The sequence below is a fragment of the Mustela erminea genome, chromosome 7, assembly GCF_009829155.1.
Source record: "Mustela erminea isolate mMusErm1 chromosome 7, mMusErm1.Pri, whole genome shotgun sequence".
NCBI classification, from domain to species: Eukaryota; Metazoa; Chordata; class Mammalia; order Carnivora; family Mustelidae; genus Mustela; species Mustela erminea.
The window spans coordinates 136,795,802-136,802,885 of record NC_045620.1 but is presented as its reverse complement, the minus strand read 5'-3'; the positions used below and the strand labels follow the sequence as shown (position 1 = coordinate 136,802,885).

The window sequence follows — 7,084 nt, the reverse complement described above, 5'->3', positions numbered from 1 at the left end:
CTGAGCCATTCTGCGCTGGCGCTGGTAGGGGCTGACAGCACGGCCGGAGCCGGAGGAGCGCGGGGCCCCGTCCTCTCTTGCAGAACTCTTCATGGCAGCGGCTTACGGAGCAGTCTGCTTCTCTCCACAGGCTCTGTTGGGCACCCTTTATTTCAGTTTCTGGATCTGCCCACATGTCTAGAACCGCCCCAGCACTCTCTCCCGAAGCAACACTCCTTCAGGGGTCTGAGTCCCAGCTGCCTGGGGTCCTGCCTTCCTGCTCCCGCACCACCAGCACCAGGGGCAGCCCCCTCCTCCCAGCTGGGATCCGGCTCTGGGAGGGTCCTCCTCCAAGCCTCCATGTTTCATAACCCGACGTCTTCCCACTGTCACCAGGACCCAGGGCAGGTCACCCTCACATCAAGGACAGCTCTGGGACTCCAGTGCCCTTACTTGTCTTGCAGTTGTCCGATGACTCCCTAGCCCATTCCCTAGGTAAGTCCTCTCTGTTAAAAAAGCTCCGTTCTAAAACAAAAAACAAAAAACAAAAAACAAAAAAAAAAAACAACTCCGTTCTGCACAACCAGGGCACTGCATGTAAGGAGCCTCCTGGGCCAGGAGAGGTTGTGAAGAGCCCACAAAAGCAACTCAGGGGAGAAAGGGTCAGCTTTACACACCTGTGGTGCCAGAGTGAATTTGAGGAGTAGGAACCTTCATCCCAACCCACTCCTTCCCCAACTCCCTAAACCTGAAGGGCCTAGTATTAGCCTCAGCAGCATTAGAGCCTGAAAGCCAGAGCCCCAGCAGAGAAGGGCTAAGATCCCGCCTGGGCTGCCAGGGGGGTGGGGGGGTGGGGGGCTGGGGGGATGGGGGGTGGTACTTAACTTTTTCAGGATCAGGCTTGGTTACTGCATTAGACTGAATCCAGCCATGATTGAACTGCTCTATTTTTTGTGATAGCAAGTAACCTGATTGCTTTAGTTTTTACTTAAAAATGACCCCAACAATGTAATACAGACTGCCTTATAAATTCCATGTCGGAACAAATGGAAGAACCAGCCCACAGAGAAGTTTTGAAGGAACAGGGGGTACACGCATGGCAGGGTTGATGCCGGCAGTGGGAACCGCAGACAGGCGGTCCATGAACACGCAACAACAGGGTACACTGCCCCGTATAGACTAGCTTGTGGTTTTGCAAGAGCCCTTAAGGGCACCAGGCTCAGGACAGCAGCAGGAAGGAAAGCAGATGCATTTCTCTTTTCTTCTTTAGCCTTATTACACCGCCCTGCTTCGGCCCAGCGCCTGCGACAGAGGCTCTCAGAGATTAGAGGACTTCTCTTGGAGAATTTACACATAATTGCATTTGTCAGTCACCTGCCTGTGTACAGTTGAGGACCCGAAACTCCCCAGGTGGAAGATGGTGTGTGCTCACCGTTTATTCCTAGCAGGTGGCAGAAGGGCTGACAAATGCCGGCTCCTTGATACATAGTTGCTAAAGGATAAGTTCGTGGGATTCAAGACCCTGGAGAAGGACTACCGGATTCTGTGGATTCCATGTGGCGGGCCTGGAGGTGGGATTCAGGGGAACTTTAAAAATGACAGGGAAAGATAGTGAGCTCGCTTTGGGGCCCTCCAGGGAGGCAAGGGGACTAGGGACGGAGAAATTCCCCTCCGGAAAGGGCGGTGAGGCTGGGCATGGGGCAGGGACCCCCGTGGTGGCGGTGGCTGCGGGGCCAGGGGGCGCGTGCAGGGGGAGGGCGGCGGCGGCTGCAGGGCGGGGCGGGGGGGGGGGGGCGTTGTGCACGCGGGAGGCCCTGGGGCCGTCCGGCAGGGGGGCTGCGGTGCAAGCTGCGCCCGGGCTGGATCTCCGCGTGCACGGTGGCGGCTGCAGCCCCCGGGCGGCCCCTCTCCTGCCCTCCCTCCGGAACTGTTTTTCTGCCCTGCTCTCTGAAAGCCTTATTGATGGCTCAAAGTGAGCGCCTCAGCCCACGGTTTCCTCAGCCCCCGGAGCAGCTTGCATTTCCTCTGACGTGGCCTCTGTCTTCTGCCCTCCCCAGGAGCCCCGGGGTTTTTACATTTCAAATGCTCGACAGCTGGGTGAACTGCTGCTTCCGCCCGAAGAAGGGCTCTTTGCATTTCACAATGGCCGGCCAGTGGCGCCGGCCTCTTTTCTCTCCAGCTGTGAGAGAGGCTTTTTCAAGTGACTCGGAGAAGCTGCTGTCCAGCTGCGGCCTCGCCCTCTCTCAGGCTCTGCATTTTAATCAGGGGCCGCTCACTGCCTCGTTTGTGGGCTCCCGCAGATGCACCCCTGCCCCCAGCCTGCCCAGCATCCCCAGAGCCCTTCCGCTGGCTCGGGCAGGTGAGCCGGGGACTGATGTCACCGCAGGTGTGCCCTCGCCTGGCCCCGGCCGCGGAGGGCCGTCTGGGGGCCTTCCACTGCCCCAGCCCGCAGCAAATCTGCCCCGAGTGCACCCCAAACAGGGCCTCTGACAGACTCCTTATAGCCAGATTCCTGCGAGCCCGCGCCCCGGAGAAACACTGGGCTTTTCTGCCCGCGGCCAATGAGCCTGCCCAAAGCCCGTGGGTGGGTGGGGGGAGGGTCCCGAGTCAGTCCACCGCTGGAGGGCTTTTGGAGGATCCCAGCTTGTACCCTCACATCTGCCGTGCATTCCCCACTCGGAGCTTTCGTTCACTCTGGTCCCTGTTTTGGAAAACTTTCTGCGCCGTATAGGGTGACTGTCCCTGCCTGTGGAACCAACCCATGTTCTGGAACCCGGTTTACAAGGCTGCCTGGCCTTGCCTTCCCAAGGCTTCTCTTTGACCAGCCAAGGTGTCTCTCCGCGGTATTTTGCTTCTCTTTAGACAGAACAGAAAAAACAATCACTGAGTTCTCACTTCCTGCCAATTGCTCATGCTTGCCACAGATATTCCATCTCATTTAGTCCCTCCATTGGTACAAACAGTCATTTTCCACACAGAACTGAGGCACAGAATCTTGGCCATCTTGGCCAGGCACTGGCAAGGCCATGACTGTTGTCTGGTAGCCATGTTTCCTCCTCAGGCTACCTAGGGCCATCCATCGTCCTTCATTTGGCGGATCTCCCTCTTCAGCCTAGAATCTCCCTGAGGACTGGACTCTGGTATCTTATATGTTTGTGGGCCCTACAGTGCCCATCCTCGCAGACACGAAGGGATGAAAGGGACAGAGAGGGAATGACTGGAGATGTACTGCGCCCGCCCACCATGTGGTGAACTATAATCCGAGCTTCCTGGCGAATGTCTGACGTACCATCCGAGATCTAGCGAGGAGAGGTTTAATTTCTCCATTTTTTATGATGAATAATACTTGGGTCGTGCTCGATAGTAGGAAGGGAAAATGTATTGACGCTCCAGTTCCTTGCTATTTGCATTCATCTATTTCATAGGCTGCTCTTGTAAGGACCTATTTTATATATATTTTTTTTTAGCCGGGGGCTTCCATTGAGGTTAAACAATAACTTTGTTGTTTAACCCTTAAACTGTCCCTGCTCCCCTTCCCCCAGGGGACTTAAAAACAAGTCCTGGAAACCAGCTCCAGGTGTGGAGGCCAAGAAAAACAAGGCTGTACCCACCTGGAGTCTAGCCCTGACATAAGCACAGCCATCTTGGCAAAGCAAAAGCCGGCACCTTGCACTGTAAGAGTGGGTTAGCATAAGAATGGCCATCCTGAAGGCCGGGAAGCCATTTTACCGAGCATCCCTAACCAGCCCACAGGGCTTACGTGACTTGAGATAAGAGAAAGTAGCTAAAACCTAAGGAACAACTTAATCATATACCACCAGGGCGGTTAGGTGATGGCGCCACAGGGACAAATGTTAAAGAAAAACAAATAGTTAACTTGCAGAAATCACAATCCTGCAAGACAGGAGTCTCCCTTGGTTTGCAAATGTCCTGGTGATTTACAACAAAAAGGGCTATCTCTTCAATGGCCCAATTTCCAGAGACAGTGGCTCAGTTCCTCAAGGAACTGAGGTCGCCCTCCCCAACAAAAAAACTGAAGGAGGCTGAGGCAGAAGGAAATGTAAATAAAGTTAAATTTCTTCTAAACCTAAATCTCACTTAACCGCCAGGGTGATGCCGGGGTGGCAAAAGGTTAAACAAAGTTAAACTGTCAAAGTGGGGTGCAAGGTATGTATTTAGCTATGGAAAAGTGCCTTGAAAATGCTGTATAAACCCTTGGCTTTGAGTGCTCGGGGTCCATGTTGAAACCCGCTGTGCCAGGCAGATACTTGGACCCCAGCTAGCTGGAAATAAATCTCGCTGTGTGACTTGCAATATCGAGAGTGCTCTCTGTCTAATTGAGGGGTGGTCGACTCTGTACCCTAACACTCTCAAAGTTGGTTTCTTCAAGGGATGATGGACATAAACTAAATCATCTCTTTTGTCTTTTCATCTAGAATGATGCACTTCCAGGCTAGAAGCCATAGCCGACTTTCTTTTATTTCAACATTGCTTTCATGCTTCTGAAACATATTTACTCACCACAACTCAGGGAGACGACTATTGTTATTCTCAATTTACAAATGAGGAATCAAAAATAAAAAAAAAAAAAATAGAATTAAAATGTCTATTAAGATGTCTATTAAAACCAAACAAGGACACGAACTTATTCTAGAACACTGGAGGTCTCAAACTCATAGTCCTAACTTGGCCTAGTGCCATATTATACTTGGACCACATGATATCTTCTTTCATAAATTTAAATTAATTAAAAGCATTTAAAAATTGGCTTACACTGTAAAAGTCCAGCTGCCTGTCTTCCTGACCAAATATCATGTGATCTAGCAACATGGGGTCTTCATTTACTCATGGAAACAATTGGTTGATACTGATTAATTCCTGACCACTATATTTTAATGTGAGTTCTCCTGCTTATCAAACTTCATCTCTAGCCTGGTTTAGTAATTCACAATATCTGTCAGGCTCCTGAAGGTATTGACTTCAAAAGCTTTACCTCAAATAGCTTCAAGAAACATCACTCCTGTCAGTGGAAGAGTCTGTGACATGGAAACAGTTGTCTTTAAGGGATGGTGGCCTCATTTAGTCAGAATCTGTAGCCCATGTGTCTCGAGCTCTGCATTCTGACATAGATTTCAAAGATCGAGCAGATTACTACAAGGATCTAAGGATGGTTAAACATAAAAAAATTAATCAACTATTAGAAAACCACCAAACTATTAGAAAACCAATCATTTCCACAGATTCAGAAAAATAACTAGATAAAATTCAGCTCTCTTTCATAGAAAAAAACCCTCAGGAGTTGAACGACTAATCTTAGCCATTGCAATATGAAAAGAAAAAAAAAAAAGCAAAGCAAAGAGAGATTTTAGGATTTAAGTCACAGTGCTCACTTTGACAGCACATGGACTAAAATTGGAACAAGACAGAGAAGATGAGCAAGGCCCCTGAGAAAGGACGACATGAAAATTCACTGTTATATATCTTTTTAAAAGATTTAAGTAAGAGGTAAAATAGCTCTGTAATATGCAATATATTTTGTAATGTAATATGTAATATATTTTCCACAGAAAATGTAATATGTAATATGCAAATATAATACGTTTTCCATAGAAAATCCAATAGAATCTAAACACCATTAGTACTAATGAGCAACCTCATATATTCAATTCACTTGTTCGGCAAATACAGATTCAGTGTAAGAGTGGCTACTCTTGGTACAGCAGATACAGCAGTGAGTAATACAGAAAGTCTTGCCCTTGCAGAGCTAGTCTTTTAATTTAAAAATATTTACAATATGTCTCATGATGCTGTATGTTCTAGAGAACACTAAAGCACAATGGATTGCTTGGTGTATTCTTTTCAAAGTTTGTGGTGAGGAAGGAAGACCTCAGTATTAAGATGACATCTGAGTAGAGCCCTGAAGGAAGTAAGAGATCTAGTGGCTGGCTGGCGGGACGGTGAGCACAAATATAAGTGAGAGGCATGGCGGGTGTGCTGACTGTGCAAGGAATCAGTGAAGCTGCGTGAGCCAGTGGGAATGTGATGCCAGATGAGGTTGGGGAAGTAACATAGGACCACCTGATGAATGCCTGTAGCTCCTTGAAAGATTTCGCTTTTTGGTTTGAGGCAGAGGATTATCTTATAGGATCCCCCTGTCTTCTCTGCTGACATAGAGAGCAGTGAGTGCAGAAGGAAGACATCGGTTAGGGAGTGACTGCAGTAATCAGGGAGAGAAATGTCTGTGGCTTGGAGCAGCAGTAATGCTGGCATTGTGAGAGACCAGTAACTCCTGACAATTCCAAGGGAAGAGTTAACTGGCTTTGAAATAGACTCAGTGTTATACCTGAGTTTTTAACGTATAAGCAGGAAGAATGGAATTTCCATTGACTAAGATCCTGGATACAGAGGAAAGGAGCGGGTTTGGAGGAGGTGGGGAATCAGGAACTTGGTTTTGTACACTTTCATTTTGAGGTATTGACTTGGTCAGTTTGGGCCAGGCTTACACTGTGGTAAGAAAAGCAAATCTTAACGGTGTAAAACACAAGTTTGCTTCTCACTGAGTCCATGCCCACCATGGACTGGAGAATTCTCCAGAACAGCTGCTTTTTATGCAATGACTTAGTGACATGGTTCTGCCTTTCCTTCTCACCGTCTTCACACTCAGTGATGACGGGAATGGCAGGAGCAGAAAAGTGGGCGAGGGCCTCAGACGGCCTCAGCATGCGGATGTGCACTGGATGCAGGGGTCTGCTGCCCAGAACTCCCTGGGGGGTCTGAAGCATCCATTATCCCTGCTGTTGGAGAGTTGGGCACCAGTGGATCACCCTGCATGCCTATATGCCCTATAAAGAGAGCCATCCAGCCCAGAGGAGATGTCCTCTCCCCAAACGGGCCCACTTCAGGCAACAGTTGACAAGGGGAAACACAGACAGCTCTTGACTCAATTTGGAACAAATCTGATGGTCTCTCCCAGCTCCAGAAGCCCTTATAGGATCACCTAAGGCTCTGTTCTAACTGCACTGCCGTGAACTTTTCCTAGTTCTCTTGCCCTCACTCCCCCCTTACAGGTGAATCCCTGAAGGTCTGGTCTCCATAGCCTCCTGCA

At 49.2% G+C, this 7,084-nt stretch overlaps 1 non-coding gene across 1 annotated transcript; it reads left to right on the top strand.

The window, feature by feature from the left end:
• Nucleotides 1-5,361: 5,361 nt before the first annotated feature.
• LOC116596644 lies at nucleotides 5,362-5,466 on the top strand. The gene has a single exon (XR_004288232.1). It is a non-coding gene; the product is annotated as a U6 spliceosomal RNA (small nuclear RNA).
• Nucleotides 5,467-7,084: the final 1,618 nt, after the last annotated feature.